Source organism: Sorex fumeus, unplaced genomic scaffold (assembly GCF_029834395.1).
Source record: "Sorex fumeus unplaced genomic scaffold, SorFum_2.1 ptg000037l, whole genome shotgun sequence".
NCBI lineage: Eukaryota > Metazoa > Chordata > Mammalia > Eulipotyphla > Soricidae > Sorex > Sorex fumeus.
Genome location: NW_026606094.1, coordinates 37017369 through 37040254, shown reverse-complemented (window position 1 = coordinate 37040254; position 22886 = coordinate 37017369).

The window sequence follows — 22886 nt, the reverse complement described above, 5'->3', positions numbered from 1 at the left end:
TTTATAAAAGCAATGTCCATTTTTGCATATATAAATTACATGCTCTATGTATGTTTTTTATAATGCTCAAGGCTGAATTCTATCATCTATCAAGTACCTGGCACATAAGAATAAGTAAAATAGTATTTATTGTAAAGTTTAACTCAAATATTTCTTTAGTTGTTACACCTAGAAACTTGGGGATGGACCATTAGTTATAGAAAATTTTCCCCACACAAATGATGACATTTAAATTTTTGTTATCTTGGGTATCTTTTGTGACAGAATTAAAACTAACATAGAAGTTTAAATAGTCATAACTGTCATTCAGTAAATAAAAATAAAATTAGCAAAATCTCACCAATGTTTTATCTAATAATTTCAAATTATATCAATACATATTCAATATCTTATTTAGTGACTCATTAAAGAAATATTTGAAACACTGTAGATTTATAGTAAATATTATCTCAAATATTGATATTTTATATGGTCCATATTGCATTTATTCAAAATGCAATAAAATTCAAAATTCATTGAATATGAATAAATATATTATTTATAAGGATGTACTATAAAATGTTAGGTCACTGTTACTGTCCTCCCGTTGTTCATCGATTTGCTCAAGCGGGCCCAGTAACATCTCCGTTATGAGACTTGGTACTGTGTTTGGCGTATCGAATACATCATGGGGAGCTTGCCAGGCTCTGCCGTGTGGGCGAGATACTCTCGGTAGCTTGCCGGGCTCCCCGAGAGGGGCGGAGGAATCGAACTCGGGTCGGCCATGTTTGTTGCATGCAAGGCAATCACCCTACCTACTGTGCTAATGCTCCAGTCCAAAATGTTAAATATCACAGAAATATTAATAAAATTTTCAACCAGGTAAAGACTTAGCACTGGGAATTTTTCTTTCACTCTTTTTTTTTCTTTGCTTTTGGGGGGGCGGGGTCACACCTGGCTAAGCACAGGGATTACACTTGACTCATGGACTCAGGAATACTCCTGGTGGTGCTCGAGTGTGTGTGGGGGGACCATATGGGATGTTGGAAATCAGACCCTGGTCAGATGTGTGTAAGACAAACGCCCTACCCATTGTGCTATCGCTCCAGGCCCCCCTGTTCTTTATTTAATTTTTTAATTTTATTTTCATGGGCTGGAGCAATAGCACAGAGGGTAGGGCGTTTGCCTTGCACGCAGCTAACATGGCCAACCCGAGTTCGATTCCTCCGCCCTCTCGGAGAGCCCGGAAAGCTACCTAGACTATCTCACCTGCACGGCAAAGCCTGGCAAGCTACCCGTAACGTATTCAATATGCCAAACACAGTAACAAGTCTCAAAACTGAGATGTTACTGGGACCTCTCTAGCAAATCCATGAACAATGGGAGGACAGTGTGTGTTTGTTTTGTTTGTTAACTGAAACAAAATGAAAGAGGAACTTGGAGAGAAACAAAAATCTCTAGATATTTTTTTCCTTTTCATGTCCTGGGATTGGGTGTTCCCAAACTGTGCTGAGGAGAGAGTGCCTCACAGTTTATTTTCCATCAGAAGTTCAACACAAAGACCTGAGGAAAAAAATATGATGTTGCTCAGGACCTGGGTGCTAGGAATAGCTGGGCCATACCTGTGGTCCTGGAGCCGCCAAAGGAACCAGTGAATCAGAAAATCTGACCCTGGACAGCACATGTTAGACATGCACCCTAACCATTGCACTTGTCCCAGCACCTATATATTTTACATTATTTTTATGAAAAAAAAAAGAAAAATCAGAAGTGATATAGAGGACCATTATAAAAATTAATATTGATAGTTTTTCAGAATTCTTATGATTTTGTCGAAATAATAACTATTAGATGATACTAATTTTTTTTTGCCTTCAAGAACGTCGAAAAAATAGCTAAGAGGATGAAGAACTGCCGGCTCCGGGCACATCTCTTTGATTCCACTGTTCTTCCTGCATTAACATACGCCTCAGAGACCTGGGCCCTATGCAAACAGGATGAGAACGCTATGCGGGTCTCCCAAAGAGGAATTGAAAGAGCTATGCTTGGAATATCACTTTTCACTCAAATGAGAGAAAGAATCCGAAGTTCCGACATCCATCGAGGATCAAGAATCAGGTAACTATTTCTTTCTATTCAGAGGTTACATTGGTTGTCTATTTTGTAATTATTTCAAAAATTTTAAATTTTCTAAGTGAACAGCAAATTATCATACTTGCCTTGCTCAGTTTTCAACTAACAGTTTTCAACTTTAGCAATGTGTTAATTATCTAAGAAGATTAAATTAGAACCAATCTCATTCTTCTTTTATAAATAGCCCAACTGATGATTGAAAGTGGTCACACTAGTCAAGATGAGATATAGAATTGGAGCAATTTTTCCTCCAAGAGCAGAGTCAATCAAGAGACCCCAAAGAATTAGAGCTATAGTTGAAAAGCAATAGTAATTTCTGTACCAAAACAACCCGGAGACACTGTTATCTCTAGTTTTCCTACTTCTACAAATTTTCTCATTTTCAAGATATTTAGAATTACAATTTTAAGAAATCTTCAACTAAAACTTACTGCATTAGACAAATGTATGCCTCAAGTATATAATTTCTAAAATATCATCTAAAAAGTTCACATTTTGAGTTTATTCTCGACGTTATTTGCCATTCTCCATCATCTAGTTAGGTCTTACAGAACACAATATGCTTATCAGAACAATTATTTGGCTCAAATATTTTTATTCCCACATGTTTGCCAACCTCTCTTCCAAGTTGTACTTTTCTTGCTGCTGTTTATGTTATTAAATATTGTCATGGCAGGATTGAGCCATCAGAAAGAGTCCATGTAGACTGCGCCGCACATGGGCAGCAACAAGGGCCCCATGAAAATAGGCAAGATTACTCGTGTGTACTGACTGGTTTGGATGAGGCTGAACATCTTTTTCTTTAAGGTTGCCTTAGTAAATAATTTCACAAATTTCAGTACACTGAAATTATCAGTCTTCCTTTTCTCACAGGTCCCAGGTGCTTACTTAGCCTGTTTGTTTTCAGTATGCAGATCCTAGGTAGTTTGTTTTCAGTACACAAAAAAGCTTTTGGCTTTGCATGTTCTTCCTGTAACTTCTTTGTCTTTGCATGTTCTTCTTGTAACTCTTTTGTTGATGACCTCACTTTATTGAGTCCTTCAGAGTATAAACAGTAGGATGGTAATAAAAGGAGATTTCAGGGCGCTCTACCTTTGTCACGGTGTCTGGGTGAAACTGGACCCTCCATGAAATATAATTTCTCTCGCATTCCTTGTCTCAATGCCTCCAATTGAATGAATATTCATGCAACAAAATATCTTAGAGTACTCGAGGTCCCATATATGCTCAAAACTTTAGGATTCTACAAGGGAAAGTATGCAACATATAGAATGGAGCAGTTTGTGTTACTGGATCTCGCAAAATTTTATTCAAAGAGATTATAAATTTGACTCAACCTATTTCATATTTAAACAAAAATTCAGATGTTAAGAAAATAAAACAAAAGTAAAAATTAAGTTGTGTACAAAATACTTTCTCTTTCCCAGTTTTAGGATTTTGGTATTAATTGCATTTGTAATAATTTTATCTTATCTTTCCTCAAATTATTTTGTGAATGTCTTTAATTAAATTGCACAAAACTTTATGCTATCATTTAGTAAGACATACCATGGTATAGATAAAACACCACCATTTACTTGAACCCAGGTCTGTAGAATTTAAGAATTTCATCAAATACAATGTGCTTTCTGTGAAAAAACTTGGCTTACTCACTTTGTTGTTATATGTATTAGTAGTTCCTTTTCCACCCCCTCCTCCCTTCTTCTTTCTTCCTTCTTGTACTGGGGATCAAACCCAGGGTCTCATTACATGTAAACCAACTATTCTTATGCTGAACATCATCAGAAAGCCAAGTAAAATTTTTCTTACTTATGCAAACAATCCTGTGAGTTTCTCTCATGTCTAAATATAAGTCCCAAAGAACTTGTAATGGAGCAAATATTTGATAATAAATACTTGATTAGGTATATCACTCAGAATTTTCTATTAAAAAAAGCTCAGAAGGTATAACCACTATAAAATCATGTTTTCAAAATGATATGTGGGAGCCTATTATCCATAATGTTAAATGAGTTAATTAGCTCCTGGAGGAGGAAAAATAATATGTTAGTGAAAAAAAAGTGCTTCTTTACAAGAGTATTTGACTTAACATATGAATTAAGCTTGTATTCTAAGAATTAGAACAAAAGTTGTCAATATAATTCTGTATTTATGGTATTATCAACTCTTAACGCTTTAAAGATTGTTTTATCTAGTTCTAGAGAATGATTAGGTGGAATGATTATCATGGATTTCTTTCTTTCACAAATTGGACACTTGTCCAGGCCCTCAGTTTTTCTGTAATTTTTTCTGTGATTTTTGTTTCGATTATTAACAGGTCAATGTGAAGTCAAGCAGGCCTTCTGGAATGATTGCCTTCTCATCACTTCCCTGCATACCTCTAGGATTAGAAAGCTTCAGGAAAGTCATATAACTTTCTTGGTGGTCCTCTCTGTTGGGGCCACAATATTTTCTTGCTCCATATTCATTCAATCTGGCAATCAGCCTGGTTTTCTGTCCACTAATTTTTCCCCCCATACTTATCCATTTTTGGTTTTAGCTACAACTATAAAATTGCTATCATAGACAAATTCATTTTAAGTGTACATGTAAAGTTTAAGCTAATTCATAATGGTCAATAATTTGCTAGATTTTTACTAAAGTACATATGTAAACCATGAGCCTTTAAAAGTGAAGAGACACATGTGTTTCAACCAAAAATTACTTGATTCACTTGCATAGCTCCTCTAGTTCACCATGCCACAACTGAATAAAAAACGTATGTTGGTGTTTTATAATCCAATAACACTCTTAGACTCATTATGACTGTAAAATAGTAAAAATTATGACTATAGTATTTTTTAACTGTGGTGGCTCCATCATTTTTACACAGGATAATATTATGTTTTGTTTTTCCTAGTTCTTAAGAGGTTGTTTAACCACATTTCATGAGCAATACAACTCTATTAATAGTAAATACAGCATATACTTCATAGAAATAATTTAAGATACATGGAATTCTACCATTTAACTCTAAATTGATAGAACTTTTTTTCTTGATAATTTATAAAGACCATTTTAATTGAATTGAATTTTATTGGCATATAAATTAACTTTATTAACCCTATACTTAAATTTAGCAATGTATATGATAAGAATTATTACAAAAGAAATAACTTAAAAATCATTATTGGGGTTGAGAGAGAGAATACAGAGATGAGACACTTTCCTTGCATGAGGCTGATATGGCTTTAATTCCTGGCACCACACATAATCCTCCAAGCCTGCCAGGAATGATGCCTAAGCATGAGCCACGAGTAATCCCTGATCACAGTTGGGTGTGTAGCCCCCAAACAAAAACAAATGCATATTATTAATGACATATCACATATGTAGATAAAAATAAAATAAATCAAAATTGGAAATGATGTGATATCTATTAATACTTTATTCTGCTATCTGGATATAATTACATTTAATATCAGTTTTCAAAAAATCAACCCTATGCAGAACTAAGAAGGCTTTTTGAATTTTCTCAAAGTTCTGATAAATGCATATTTTATGTAGCTCCTTGACCTTGCCACTAAACTTCAAGCTTACAAAAATCATCTGAAATCTTTTTATATATTTTCTTAACTGAACAAGTAAATAACTTTCCTGAAAGTGAAAGAAAACTGGATCCAAAACTAACTTTTGAAAATAAAGGTATGTGGGAATGGGAGATTTATTTGCTCACTCAAGTTTCTATTGCTGCTGTAACAAAATCCCACACACAAAGTCAGTGGGTTAGAAAACCACAAATTTATTATCTTACGGTCCTGTAAGTTATCTATTGAACATGCATCACGTTGATCTAAAATCAAGTATCATAAACCTGAGGTACTTCCAGACAGACACTCTAGGAAAAAATTAATCTGTTCTCTTACCATTTCTAGCTTCTATAAACTAGTCACACTTCTGTAATCAAGACTGCATTTAGCCATCTCTAAAGCCAACACATAACCACTTTCTGACCATTCTTCCATAATCATAATTCCTTTACCTCTCCACTTTCAACTCCCTCTTCCTTGTCTAAGAAGTCTTGCAATTGCATTAATTCAAAGTAACTTCTCTATTTCAATATTATATAACAGTCCCATTTTTTTATGCATTCTTAAATTTCCTTTAAGTATCTGTATTGAAAACCATAGTGCCAAAAAGTAGAGAGAGAGTGTGGGGGAAATTGTCTGTCACAGAGGCAGGAAGAGAGGTGTGATGGGGGATACTGGGGACATTGATGTTGGGAAATGTGCACTGGTGTAGGGATGGATGGTTGATCACTGTATGACTAAAACTCAAACATTAAAACTTTGTAACTCTATCTCATAGTGATTTTATATATATATATAAAGTTTAAAAACATATATAAAGAGAATATATATGTATATATATGTATGTATATACATATATATAGAGAGAGAGAGAGAAAGAGAGATTTCAAAGACTAGGACCTGAACATATTTAGTCAATATAATTTACCTACCACATTCATATAGTTAAAAAGTTTACTGACTTAAATTATTTTCAGACCAGACTCTATATCGAATATTTACCTAAATAGCATCACCAGTAGCACATTTACCTCAGTTTCTGAGATTCCTCCCAACTCCCCTTCCCTTCATTTGCCAAGATGAATACAAGAGCAGCCCTATCCCACATCCTTCCCATTTCTGCTGAAATACATGCCCATTTATCTTAATCAAAATAATGGTCTCAATTTACTCTCTTTATCTGTGTTTGATTCCTATTTCATCTACTAGCCAAAATACAATTCCAGGAGGTTATGTGTCATTTTTGGCATCAGGAATGCAACCAGCTGGCACTAGTAGACACAGATTGAAATGGGGTTGGCACCTCAAAATGGCATACAGTTTTGAATGTCCAATGTCAGAATTAGGGTCAATAAATGCTAGGTGACACAAAGTATTAAAACAAAAAAATTAGACATCATTTACTAAATATCAGTAATACAACATCAGTCCATATAAAACTCACACCACCCTAGTAGCAACAGTGATAGGTGCCTACTAGAATGCTGGAAAATTGGTAAGACCGAACTTTGCTTCTAAAGACACCATTTAAATTCTTACATAACAATGAATGTTATTTTAAAAGAAAGGATCTTTCAAATACACACTTACCCTTTCTCACTAGTCTCATCTTCACTACTCCTTTTGTTCCAGTCTGCCTGAACTTTCTATCAATTGGTAGCTCCACTTCTCAAATTCAGGTAAGCTTTTCCTTACTGTTTCTGATTCCAAAGTTTCTTAACCTGATTCTCATTTTCTATATATGGTGGTGGTGGAGGGGAGCATGAACCTTTTAATTTTTAAATCAAATATATTTGAAAGTAATAATGTCTTTATATAAAAACCAGCTCCTGGAAGAGAACACTGCAGTCTCCTGCCCCCGCGCCTGGCTGTCCTCGCCGGGGCCCCTTGGAGGGGAGCGACTTGAGCTTTCCTCCCCGCCCTGACCAGGGCTCCGGCAGCCAAAGACCTCCAGGACCAGCCATCACCATGCTGAGACCACTCTCATTTGCGACTGTGCAACATCTTATTATGACATCTTATCATCTCATTCCTACTTTGGGCAAACTGGCAGGCTACCGAATGTAGCCCACCCACACTGCAGAGTCTGGCAAACTCCCCGTGGCGTACCAAATATGCCAAATACCAGTAACAATGATGGGTCTCATTCTCCTAAAGAGCCTTGAATATAATCTCAGGGCTAGGATGAAGGAGACGTTACTGGGGCCTGCTCGAGGCAATCGACGAATAACAGGATGATTTGTGATTTGTGATTTTGAATGTCTTTATACTTTTTCTATTTGTTATACCTGGCATTGCTCAGAGCCCCCACTTAGGGAGCCATGCAATTCCAGGAATTAAATACAGAATCTTGCACATAATAGGCATGTGCTCTACACTCAACTCTCTCCCTGACTCTTGATTTGTATGTCTTTAGTGCTCAGTAGGACCTGGCAATGCTTTTCATTTCAATTACATGTATGTGTGAAAATTTCACCTACTAATGTAAAGTTTAGGTTTATTAAGGGTAAATGGTTAATACTCTTTGTGGCTCTCACAATATTAAGTCTTGTAATTTGCCTCAATGTAAGCCTCTGCATTTTACACGGAAGTAGGTAATGGAGTAAGTTGTTGCAATATATGTAACACATATTGTAGGATAACATTGACTTGTCCTTTCAGTCTTGCCACAGGGAACTTAGGTTTATTGGGTTACTCCCATCACAGTGCTCCCAGTCCTCTGCGTTTATTTGTAATCTCTTTCTTTGTGCTCTGTTTCCCCAAGCTATCAATCACCTTCATCTCCTGATCAGACTCTGTTTACTTATAAATACTGCTTTTCTCTTCTCCTAAAGTCCTTTGCATAGTTAATTCAGAGCAATGCCCTTTTTGTACAGACACAGGAAGACAGTTAATGCTATGCTTTTGTAACTTGGAAGTTAACTGACACTGAATAATAGAGAGGGAGAAAATATTCACTTCCAGGCATCTGTTCCTTAAGCCTCAATTGCCCTTTCTTCCTAGCACCTCAAAAGCAGCGTCCCAACAAGGAACTGGATTGACCCAGGGCAAGCTGTGAGCTACCCTTGCATCTAAATGTGCCAGGCAAAAGAGCCATAATACTTAACTGTAAGATAAGAGCATGGTCATGGACAAATTCTCTCAAGATCCAAAATGTACAACTAGATATGACCCTGCTAGGGTTAGGAAAGATTAATCTGGCCTGAGCACTGTAGTCTGAGTTCTATAGGGAGATGTCCCCAGGAGAGCCATCCTACAAGCTTAATGTATCTCTTATTATGTTCATACAAAATAATATTAAGAAGTAGAATTAAGATGTTAATTAAGATGCTTATTAAGTTATTAGCTAAGAAGAGGAGAAACACCCCTAAGTGGTATTTTGCCCTTGAGCTGAAGAAGGGCTTTCATATGTTGATTGTGCTACAGGGGGTGTGGGTTGTGAACTCCAGTGCTGGGAGTTGGCTGGGAGAAACTAGAGAGACTAAGGTGGTCAGAGCACGGAGAGGTAAGCGAGGGAGACAGGAGGAGATAGGAATGAGGGGCTTAGTGAGACTGGAACAGGTACATGAGGAGAATGGAATAAACAGCAGTTGATCACCAATCAGCCTGGCCTTCTTTTTCTCCTTCGTCCGCCCATGGCATTGGCCTTTCCTGGTGGGGAAGGGGCCTGAGACCACCGAACCAGGTGGCAAGTGGGAGCACAGGATTTCCTAGTCACATAGTGAATACACATCACATAATATACAATATGTGAATATATGCTAATATAAAAGGTATAGGAGTACATTTGTGTGTATGTGTGTATATATACATGTATGTGGATGTAGAGAAATAGAGAGGAGAAAAAAGAGAGTGAGAAGAGAGAGAAAGAGAGAGGAGAGTGGGGGAGAGAAGGGGGAGAGTAAGAGGGGGAGAGAGAGAGAGAAAGAGGGAGGGTGGGGGAGAGAGAGAGAGAGAGAGGAGAGTTTAAAGACATTAAGTAGAAACATCCCTTTTAGGAGTAAAAGACTCCTGAGGTGAGATGACTAAATCTCTCTATTTTTAAAGATATAATTCATGAAACCACAAAGCATATATTTAAAAAAAACTAAGTGTTTTAATCTCAAATATTTGAGATAATGACTATCCATTACCTTGAGACAAAGTCTGTCTAACTGAATAAAGTAAGATAAATGTGCATATGGAGTTGTCTTTACCTCATATTTTGTCATGTATTTAAGATACACTGTACATTTAGCTAAAGACACTTATCAAGGAAAAAAGGGCAAATCTTAAGACATAATCAGTTTTAGATTCTGTCTTGACTCTTATTGGTGAAAAACAGTGTATTGTTGCTTTGTTGCAATCAATCAATTAGGAAGAAAATGATAATATTACATTTCACATCTCATTACTTTTCACTTAGAGGTTCTGAAGAGCAAAAACACATTTGCAAATAAGAACTAATGAAACCCTCAAAATGCCCGATGAGTTAGGTAAATATTATTTCAATCATTTAGACATCTGCAATAGAGTAATTTTGACAGTTTAGTGACATATTCAAGGCTACAGATTAAATCGAAGTCAGGACGAAAATCTACTTTAGCAGCTAGCCTGCTAGGTTTTCACTGTGTTGTTTGTTGTCTGTGACAAAGCAAGATTCACATTTACAAAATGGAAGACACATGTAGTTTTAATTTAAATCAAATTTATCAGTTATTTCACTGTCCCAGCTTTTAAAGAGCCCTTCCCTTTTTCTGGACTTGTTGCCAGGTTTCTAAGATGCCAAGTTACTCTACTTTTTGGCTGCCATTTGTCTTTCCTGATTTCCTGCTAACTTCTATGGATTCTTGAAAGCATGCCTATCTCTTCCCTGGTGTCCAATGCAGATTCTTCTGGTTCAAAGGAATTTACATCAAATGGGGAGGAATTCTCTCTCCTTTGGATGAGGGCTGTTGGGAGTTAAAATTGTGGAGTTGGCAGAATGTCCTCTACATTGTATACATCTTTCTCTCTTTTACAGTTCATGCCAGTAAATATGTTTTCCTTTTATTTTAAATTTCCCTGCTGTGGTGTCCTGTTCATCATCTCTGTTCTCGGGATGAACTTTCTTCTACTGACATGATATACAGAGGTGTGCAATACAGATGGGCTTAAAGGAATTCAAAAACTATGCATAATTTACAGAACAAAATGAGAGGATTATATATAAAAACAGTTGAAAGAAGCCAAGATTCTGACAGGCAATATTTAAAAGTCAACATGTTGAATCAAAGGCACAAATACCCATCTAATCAGAAGTACAAAATTCAGTGAAAGTTACATATGGCTTTAAATAATAACAGAAAATGCTAGAAAATACACAGTCCTGATGCTATTGTAATTAATTCAAGCAATATACATCATATTTTTTCCTACTAAGAGAAATACATTATTAAAATCTCATTGATAGTTAAGGAATAACTAAGAATGTTATCTTTAATAACTTCTTGTAAAAAATTGATACAGTTTTTTAATCAATCTCAATGTATACTGGATCTCTCCTGCGTTTGCTGTTTAGATAAAAACTTATCAATAACCACCAGAAAAGAGGGGAAGCCAGAATTCAGAGGACAAAAAAACAATGGTTTTGGGTGACACCAAAATTGCCTTACATGAGAAATGTGTACAAAGGGAGTCCTTAAAGGGATATGATATGTTTATCCAGTGCTTACCCAGTCCTTGGGGACCATCAGGCCCACACCCAGTGGTGCTAAGAGAGAGGCAATACAGTACCCTGGATAAAATGCAGGGCCTCCTAAAATCCAAGTCAGGTCAATTTCAAGAGCATGGCACTTTGCTCCTTCAAATTTAGGATGTGATTTATTTATCTGGTTTTAAATTATTCACAATTTATTAAGAATTTTATTAAATCTTCATAATCACCTTGCCCTATAACATAATAATTTGGATACATTTCATCATTTTCATAAATCCTGCTTATACTCAAAGGAATGAAATTATATAGGGCATTCTAACCAGAGAACCAGTAATCTTGGAAAAGTTATTAGAATACTTCCTACTACATTCTTTGCATAAGGAACTTAGAAATAGATGAGCAGGCTGTAAATTAGGAAGAATTAGAAAAGTATTAACACTTACATTTCATAAGTTAACTTGCATGAAGCCATCCGAATGGAAGCTATTGTAGAGTTCTGCAAAAGCAGCACTTTTAAACTCAAAATATAGGCAAGTATTTAGGATTCATTCCAAACAGAATTATAACATGATTAGGGAAGGAAGTATAGTATTAGGCCTCATTCACTGTGGAAATAGTAACTGATAGCCTAGAATGAACTTAGTCTTTTGAATCAAACTATGAAATAAAATGTTAACTCTGTCAATACTTGACATTGGGCAATTTATTTTAAATATACATTGAAGGAAACTACTTTATACAATTATAAGTACTAAGTAATATTTATGATAAATTATTGATTGGATATCTTAAGTTAATTCAAAGATGAAACCCTATTGGTAAAAGATAGTAAGGTAAAGATAGTACCATAATGTACTTTCACTTGCTTGAAGTAAGATACTCTTCTTTAATCATCTCAGTAGCAATATTGAGGTGAAGGATTGCTCTAAGCTGTATCATAGCAATTGTACACAGGTAGAGTGATTGCCTTGCATGTGGCAGACCTGGGTTTGATCCCCAGTACCCCTTAAGAACCTCCAAAATTTCTAGGAGTGATTCCTGAACAAAACATTCCAGGTGTAAGCTCTGAGAGTCACTGGCTATGGCCTATCCCTCACCCCAAATAATGCTTGTAGCACTGCAGAACTATAGCACTGTCCTCCCATTGTTCATAGATTTGCTTGGCTATGGGCCTCACCCCAAATAGTGCTTGTAGCACTGCAGAACTGTAGCACTGTCTCCCATTGTTCATCGATTTGCTCGAGCTGGCCCAGTAGAGTCTCCATTGCGAGACTTGTTGTTACTGTGCTTGGCATATTGAATATGTCATGGGTAGTTTGCCAGGCCTTGCTGTGTAGGTGAGATAATTTCAATAGCTTGTGGGGCTCTCTGAGAGGGGCGAAGGAATCGAACTCGGGTCAGCAAATACCCTACCCACTGTACTATCACTCCAGCCTTAACTATGTGATTTTATGTGAACAGAATTTATATAAAAATTATATACTCTTTCTATAACTTTATATAAAAAGTAATGGACTAAACACAATAGGTTATTTTTCAGTGCATTAAAATCCTCAAAGTTCTAGTAGCACAAGGTAAAAATTTGTTTATTGTTCCTAATATGCATCATGGAAAATTTATTTTATAACTTTTATTTGGTAACAAAGGTTAATAGAGCTTCTGCCACAAGGAATATGATGAGTTGACAGAAAAGGGAAAAATACATATATTATTCAAAATTCATCAAAAGCCTCACATAGTCATTCTGCTAACATTTCATTAGGCAAACACAATATACTAACCTTCTCTAACTTCAAGCAAGTGAATAAGTACATTTCTACCAAGTGCATAAAAGACATTTATCATGTATATTATCTATTACAAAATTCCTTCTGGTATCAATATGTCTATCTCAGTACCCTTTCAGCATGAAATACAAATTTACTCTTTCTGCCCAGGAATGAAACCACCAAATACTATGATGTGGAGGCATAAGCACTCAGTGTAGGATTTCTGAATGGCTTGTGATAATTTCAACATAAAGAGTGTTGAACAATAGTCCAGAAGACCCCAATAGGAACAGTTACTGATTCATTCTGCGATGAGGCAATATCCTTTGACCTATTTTCATTTCAAAAGATACCTCTTCCTTAACAACATTTCTTAATTGCTTCTGAATAAGCTTTGCAAGGGGTTCTTATTACTCTTAACAAATTTGAAGTGAGTTCTAAAAAACATTCTTACTATGGTAATAATTGAATAGTCTCCTCCTACCAAATATTATATCATAAATTCTGGAACCTGTGACTTTGACCTTACTTGCAAAGTATATTTGCAGACATAAATAAGAATATTCAGGTGATATTATCCTTGCTTATCAAGTTGAATCCTGAAGCCACTGATAATAGAAGGAACATATCAACATTGGATTCAACCACAGTCTAAGCAATGCATCAATACACTAGAGTTAAATGATTTTATAAAGGTACTCTCCTCTAGAAATTTCAGAAACCCAGTTCACCTTTTTAATTTACGATGTCTGATACCCCCAACTGTGAAACATTTTTTTGTTATCTTTTTATTTTTATTTGTACTCTTTCTTTTTAAAATTTTATTTTATTTTAGGACCTGTGATTTGCAATATTGAGAATGGATTAATGGTAGAGATTCAGGCATAAACAATTCTGGCACTGATGTCGGTGGGCCCCACGGATGACTTATGTGAAGTGAGGAGGAGAAATATGATCAATTTCTCCCCACCCACCTCTGCCACCCGGGACCCAGAGTTATTGGGTTCTTGTCTTGCCTCATAGAAAGGAATTTCAGGAGTAGGCAAGCAGTGAAGTAAATAGATTTTATTTGGAGGATTTTTAGGTATGGAGGGAGAGAGAGTGAGAGTAACGTACTCAAGAGAGAACACGGGCTTCTCCAAGGGAGGAGTGAGAGCCCCTACACACATCCTAGCATTAGACATGAAAGCATAAAAGTACACATCTCAAGAGGGGAGATGCGGGCGACACATGTGCTCAGCCCACATGTGCTCCGCAACGTGGATGCAACCAGCACATGGGCTCAGGCAGCATATGTGCCTGTGTAACATTTTTTTTTAAAAAATCTCTTCTAAAGTTATTTTAAGTTTCAAGCTCTGTGTATCTTTCTAATAACAACTCACAGAATTCCACATACTTTCCTTGGGGGTCACATTACATTTGCTGGGTAGTCAAATGCAGGCAAAAATAATGTCAGTTAATTTAAGTACAGTGCACTACAGTGGTTTCTTTCCTCGCCTGTGACTATGGAATCAGAAATCAAGATGATCTCACATCAACCTATGCCTCTTACTTAATAAGTAGATTAGTCTGGTGGCTCTGTTTTGTATATAAATACAAGTTATAAGTAAGTAAACTTTTGTAGTTTTAAGCCACTGAAATATTTAGCCAGTTACTTACTGCCCATTATCATGATTAAAGCAGTCAATAGCTATTTAAGGATTAATAATTTCCTCTTGATGTTGTAATACAAATTTTTACTAATACCCCCTTTTATATATTTGTTGTAAGTTCAAATATGACTCAAAAAAGGTTCAGGGAAGTATTAAAAACAGAGGATCTTGAGACTTGAAATACAAAACACCTGTATTGAATTAAATTACTTCTAATTTCTTTGAGGAATTTCTCTGAGTCTCAATGCTTTTCTTTGTAATGTATGAATAGTAATGCAAGTTTTTTTGGGGAACAGTTTTTACCCCAGTGGTGCCCAGACACATTGTGTACTGGGTCCAGGCAGACATGGGATGAAGGAAAACAGGCTCCCTCTGGGAGCAGCTGATGGCTGTTCACTTTATTGCCAAATACACACATATTTTATTGAGGGTCTCGGTTTTATAAGAAAGTCCAATCAAAGAAGTCTAGCATTATTAGCCTATCACCATTCCTTCACTGCTATGCTCTGGTCAAATCCCAGTCAATGCTAGGTGCTGCAGTTAGGATAACTTGCTAAACATAAGCAACAGTTTCTGTGTCTAGGTCTCATGTGATTAGGAGGATAAGTGAGGCTCAAGGCGGAACACCTGGCATTGGCTGATACCCTGTTCTTGCCAACTTTGCCCAGATACTCCCTCTTGCGAGGCTTCGCTTCTGAGCTGCTTTGTAAGTGAGGTCTTACCTGCACCAGTGTCTGTCACCCTGCTCCACACAAGTTCTTTCTGCACTGTTGTGATATATATATATATATGTATATATATATATATATATATATATATATAATGTATCACTGTCACTGTCCTCCCGTTGTTCATCGATTTTGCTCGAGCGGGCCCAGTAACATCATGAGACTTGTTACTGTGTTTGGAATATCGAATACGTCACGAGTAGCTTGCCAGGCTTTGCAGTGAGGGCGAGATACTCTCGATAGCTTGCCGGGTTTTCCGAAAGGGGCAGAGGAATTGAACTCGGGTCGGCCATGTTGGCTGCGTGCAAGGCAAATACCCTACCCGCTGTGCTATCGCTCTAGCCCATGTAATGTATATATACATATCACTGTCACTGTCACTGTCCTCCCATTGTTCATTGATTTGCTCGAGCGGGCCCAGTAACATCTCCATTGTGACACTTGTTACTGTGTTTGACATATCGAATATGTCACCAGTACCTTGCCAGGCTTTGCCGCGCAGGCAAGATACTCTTGCTGAGCTCTCCGAGAGGGACGGAGGAATCAAAGCTTATATATACACACATTTATATATACATATTTTTTCCTGCACCCCACCTGGAAGTACTCAGGGTTTAAACCTGGCTTTTTGCTAAGGGATCACTCCAGGAGGGCTAAGAAGACCATATGGTATGCTGGGAATCAAATCCTGATCATTCATGTGTAAGACAAAAACCTTACCCACCACACTATCTCTCCAGCCCCTAAGTGTGAGGCAAGTAATTGATAAGACAAGTCTAATTGTTGGCAAATAATTTACAAATTTAAAAAAATCACATACACGTAACTCATTTATACACCACATTTTAATTGCAGGAGCTACCTACACAAGAATATTTGGAGGCAAGTCTATTATGAAATAAACCAACATTTTCTTTTTCAAAGGAAATTAAACAGATTTCTGGAATGCATACACAGCTATAAAATCTAGCAACAATGATTAAGAATTAGGTGAAACCCAGACAATAAGAAATAAATTTCATAGATGAATTCTACTAAATGGAGTTTCCAACAGTGATTCCTCATATTAAAGATAATGGATGAGTGCTCTTGATAAAAACTATTCTATTCCTTGGTGGTACTTCAAAGTATAGGGACAAACAATAATCACACATGATAACCATGTACTTGGCATTCTGATATTTAGATATATCTAAAAGCAAATATAATACACCAGAAACTTTTTAGGGGAATGCTTAAAAATCTCTAAATATCAATTTACTTAGATTCAACCTGAAATTACAGAGCAATATAGAGACAATTGGTAAGTATTATAAAAAATAAAATGAATTTGAAAAATTAAGTTAGAAAAAAATTTGGAAACAGTATTGACCAGCACTTCATTCTATTATGTGAGAAGTAAAAAAAAAATATAGTCATTTATGTGAGGAAATAATGATTATAGAAATATCATTCTTCTTTCAACAACAAAACAATTCTTCAAAAACTTAATTGAGAGCTAATATAAAGATAGATTATCATGCGACTGCCTTGATTACTTACTCTTATTCCTGTTAGTGAATCTCAACCGCCCTTTGGGTCTACTGGCACCACAGCAAGCCTTAACCAAGCCTTTGATCACAGGATACTAGAAACGATGTTTGTATAACCAATGATGTACTATAACTTACTATTTTAAAAGACCTTAATATGCACATTTTTCCCCAACCCCTAAGTAGTGACTTTACAGTGGTAGATTGAATCAGTCATGGTAAATAACTTCACCACCATAGATATGAGTGAGTGCTTTAAATTATGTTCTTTTCCCCTGGAGTTGGTTGCTAAACATCTATAAACTCGTGCTGGATGAAACATTTTTCTATATCAAACTTTATAAGCTTTTTGAGGACAAAAACTACTTCATGTCTATATGGCACTCTTAGAGGTGGAAGTATGGTTTAAGAGGTGATGGTGGGTGCTGAAGTTGTATACTTGTTGATTTTGCAGACAGAAAAGAAAAACACATTAAATACACCATTGAAAAGTGACTTGGAGTTAAGTTTGAGACCATAGCTTGAGTTCTGTATTGACTTGGTGATAGTTCAATTTGAAAATGATCAAACAAGACATATGTGGAATGTGTCTTAGAATTAGTCCATAACTCAATGAAATCTGGAATGAATACATACCGCACACATATACATAGGGTAATATATGTAATATATACGCACAGATAGTAATATATAAATGTGTGTGTGTGTGTGTCTGTGTCTGTGTGTGTGTGCATATCTGCTTCCACTCCTGGACCACATTGTCTTCACAGAATCTTGTGATATTTGAGTATCTGAAATAACACAAGTTCTTTATAAATAAACTCAGAATATATAGACAGATTATTACCAAGTAATCTTACTTGGAGAGGGGAAAAAAGCGTATGTTTATTTTGAAAAGAAGAATAAACACCTAAATGTGGAATAACAATTTAGTGACCTAAATGAAAAGTTAATATAATGAACATTCAATTGATTCAAAAGCCCAACTACATATATAAATGACCACATTTTATATTATTTTATAAATCCACACAGGTTTAGATATATTTTAAAATGCAAGGGTTTAAGTCATGCTTATCATTTGACACAAATGCAGTTCGTTAATAGAAAATAGCTTAATAATCAAGGAGTAATTATATTGGCCAAATATAAATTGAGCGCATCCAATAGAGCAAAACATTTTGTTCTGTACTTTGTATTTAGTTAAACAAAGTATTTCAAAGGCATAAAAGTGAAATCATATTAGTTATAAATTTAATTGGTTATCTTTATTGAGAAGCATATAATTATATGATGTCCTGATTGTTCCAGAAAATAAAAAACATATGGTTATTGTAAATATAGTTCAGTTTAAAGTTGTGCTTTCCAGTGAAGCATGGTGAAACAAATCAGGCTTCTCATCCTTCTAACATTATTTATATCTCTCAAATCTATGTAAGTTGATACACAGTAGGGGACTTGTGACAATATTTAAAATTTGTAAATAAAATAGAAAATATCTGTATTATATCCTCTTAAATATGATTTCTAATGAAAAATTCTCTTTACATTTCATTAATATTTAAATATTTATATTTAAATAATGTATTTTATTTAAATATAATTAGTTTCATTAATTATAGCTTTAGAATTTCTCCAGATCTATGTAGAACTTCTCAATTTCTCCTTCATCATAATTGGATGTTGATGTGTAGACAACAAAGATAGAAACTGCTGGCAGTAAGCTACATCTATTCAAATGTAAACGTCTGATTGTCTGATTCAGGTTGTTAGGCATTCGAATGGATCAATGCTCATGGCCAAATTCGTGTTGACAAGGACACAGACGCCTCCGACGCCTCTTTTATTGCATGTTTCGAGGAAAAATTCTTCTCCAGTGTCGAAAATGGCGTGATGTGATGGTGCCTTCTTTTCTCGGTCAGACCAATGATGTTGTACTTGATCTTTCACGTTTGTACCATTAGGTCCTTGAAAGTACATGCATTGGAGCCTAGTTCAGCCTTGAGATTTTATAAACCTCTCCTTTCTCATCCTTCTCAACACTGCCATATTGGTGATGACTTCAGGGTCAGGGGAATGAGACCTATTGTGTCATTCTACGAAGAAGTAATCATTGATGTCAAAAGAGGGGTTCGGCAGGGTGATACCATTTCACTGAAACTCTTCAGGGCCACCCTCAAGAACATCATGTGACGCCTGCAATGGGAAGGCATGGGAGTGAAGATAGATGGTCGGCAACTACACCACCTCCACTTTGCTGATGACGCCATTCTAATAACACCAAACATTAACCAAGCAGCACAAATGCCGGTCGACTTCGACCGTGAGTGTGGAAAGATCGGACTACACCTGAATCTTACGAAGACAATGTTTATGAGAAACAGACTCGTTCCTGATGCTCCATTCACTCTCAACGGAACGACCAGACCATCTCCAAATGCAACAATTATGTGTACCTAGGTTGAGAAGTCAACATGAGGAATGACCTGGCACCTGATTTGTGCAGGAGGAAGAGAGCAGCTTAGAACGCCTTCAAGAGCATAGAAGAAATTCGGGTCTCCGAAAGAGGAATTGAAAGAGCTATGCTTGTATCATGTTTCACTCAAATGAGAGAAAGAATCCGGAGTTCCGACCTCTGTTGACGATCAAAAATCAGGGATGCTGTCTCCTTTGCCAAGGCGTCAAAAATCAGATGGGCTGGACATGTAATGAGATTTAGAGATGACCGGCAGACTAGAGCCGTTACATACTGGATTCCACGGGACGTCAAAAGACCATGTGGCCGCCCCCCTACCAGATGGTCAGACTTCTTCATCAAGATCCTGAAGGATCGTTTGAGGCTCTGCATGTTTCTAGAATGAACAGATGCCATTGGGCTACACTAGCACGTGACAGGGACAAATGGAGACGTTACTGGCACCTGCTCAAGCAAATCAACGATTAACGGGAAGTCAAGTGATCAAGTGATCAATTATAGCTTTAGACTGTTTGAAAATAATATTTCATATACTAGCTATGTATAATAAAGTTTTTTCTATATATTTTTATAAATTCGCCAACCCTTATTTATTCATTTATTTATTTATTATTTTTATTTTTTTTGCTTTTTGGGTCACACCCAGCGATGTACAGGGGTTACCCCTGGTTCATGCACTCAGTAATTACTCCTGGCAGTGCTCAGGGGACCATATGAGATGCTGGGAATTGAACTCGGGTTGGTTGTGTGCGAGGCACGCGCCCTACCTGCTGTGCTATCACTCCTGCCCCCAACTCTAATTTAGGATGTCTATATTTGGAAGTGGAGTGATAGTACAGCAAATAGAGAATGTGACTTGCAAGTGACTGACTCTATTCCCTATTTAATCCCCTGAGACCTGCCAGGAGTTACACCTGAGTACAGAGCCAAGAGTAACCCCTGAGCACTACCAAGTGTGCCCCTCCTCCACCAAAAACACTCTATATTTTCTTTTTGTTTTTTTGGGGCTTTGTACACTATTATCTGATTGCATATGTTCATGATTACCACATTTTGTTTTTTAAAGCGTTAGAGATCTTTATGTGTTTTAAAGCTCTACACAAAGCTCTTTAGGGATAATTATAAAAAATCAATTGTTTGCATTTCCTCTAAAGTCATGACTGATTAATTTCTGGATTAAACAAAGGACTGATTTAATTTAAAAGTAGTCTTATCTAATATTTCTTAATATCCAGTGATTTATTTATACACCACTTACTATAAAATGTTCTGAATTTATATTAAAGATGGTGATATTTCTAGTAAGTGCTTCTTAATAGTGTTGTAATTAAGAGAACATGTACCAAACCATATAATGTTCTTTAAGTTAATGTTAAATACTACAAAAAACTAGATTTAATTCAATAAAATTGAAATTTAAAAATAAAATTAACCAAAGATATTGTGACTATACGCAATTTGTGAAAAGCTGATTGGATATTTCACTAATATTCTTTGCATTTACCTGAAAATGAAGTTCACTGCAAGTATATCTATATTTAAAATGTTATATTAATATAGTTATGATATATTAAGAAATGTGTCATTTTAAAGTTTATATTGATAAAATATATGTTTCTTATAATTAAAAGAAGAAATTATTTAAAATCCAAAGATTGATCCATGAGCTCTTAAACAAACAATTATATTCTTCTAAAAAAATCAGCATTTAGGACAGCGTATGTGCAAATGATTGCATAAAAGCCAGCAGGTGGCAGTGTGTATATGAGAGTGGGACATAAATTTGCAAACAGCAGGCCACCAGCCATAAAAGAGATTTAATGGCTCTAGTAGTGGTTGAAAAGGTAATGACGCACAGATACTTTGAAATTCCTTCCTATTATATGCTGTATTTCCTTCAAGAAAGAATATATAATTTCTATTTACAAGGTGCATAGGTAAAGTCTTAAATCTTGTCTAGATCTGAGATTCCAAAGATGCATACTTGAAAGATCTTTGTATGAAACGTCCCTGCTCTTCCACTCATGATCATCTAACCTGTTTATGTGATGTATTATAATTGTTCATTCTTATGTATTTCAATTAATGGTTTGTTCAACTTGTGCACACACACACAAACATGTATACCATTACCATTTAAAGCTATGCAGTGAATAATGAAATGCAAATATTCACATATTTTATAAAAATGTAGGAAGTTTGTACCTGTTTTATAAATTGACTTGAATGCATTAGGTAAGAAGTGATTTTTTCTTTTAAGTATGTCATTCTTACTCTTAAAATTTAAACATGTGGGTCAGAATAACTGAATATACTGGCACTTTTTCTCCACTAATGTTGGTCAAGTTTGTGATTTTGCAAAATGTGACATTAAAAATTTCCAACTAGATAGGGCTATCAATTAGCAACAACTTAAAATTTATTTCAATGGTTAGAGGAGACAGCGTAACTATTTAAAACATAAATCATAATGAAAGAGGCTCTCCTTATTTTGAAGGTTTTTTCTTTACTTTTTTTCTGATTAATTAAAATGATATATCTACATGTTTCCATTCTACATAGCATATACCTTATTTGATATATGAAAGTAAGTAAAGGAAGATACTTTCATTTTCTGTATTGCAAACCATAATGTGCATGCGTGTGAGCGAGCAAAAGAGAGAGAGAGAGAGAGAATGAGAGAGAGAGAAAGAGAGAGAGAGAGAGAGAGAGAGAGAGAGAGAGAGAGAGAGAGAGATGCCTGCTATAGAGCTGGGCTGCTGGGCTGGGGGGGTTGGCAGGCGTGGGAGAGAAACTGGGGATGTCAGTGTTGGGAAATTGCACTGCTGGAGGATGGGTGTTGGAACATTGGGTGAACTGAAACATAATCATGAAGAACTTTGTAATGTTCTGTCTCATGGTAATTCAGTTAAATAAACCATCAAAAACTTTGTAAAAAAAAGTCACTGCCACTGTCCTCCCATTGTTCATCGATTTGCTCAAGCGGATCCAGTAAAGTTTCATTGTGAGACTTTGTTGTTACTGTGTTTGGCATATTGAATACATCATGGGGAGCTTGCCAGGCTTTGCCATGCAGGCGAGATACTCTCGGTAGCTTGCTGGGCTCTCCGAGAGGGGCGGAGGAATCGAACTCGGGTCGGCCATGTTGGCTGCTTGCAAGGCAAAATGCCTTACCTGCTGTGCTATTGCTCCAGCCCTGTAAAAAAGTAATAAAAATAAATAAATAAACGATCAGTAACTTTGTAAAAAAAGTAATAAAAAATTTAAATAGTACTCCATACACTTTCATACTTTGACTATACTGTAGTTTAATTAACTATGTACTTGTGACTATTTTCTAATACTTTATACTGCAGCAAAACTATAATGGA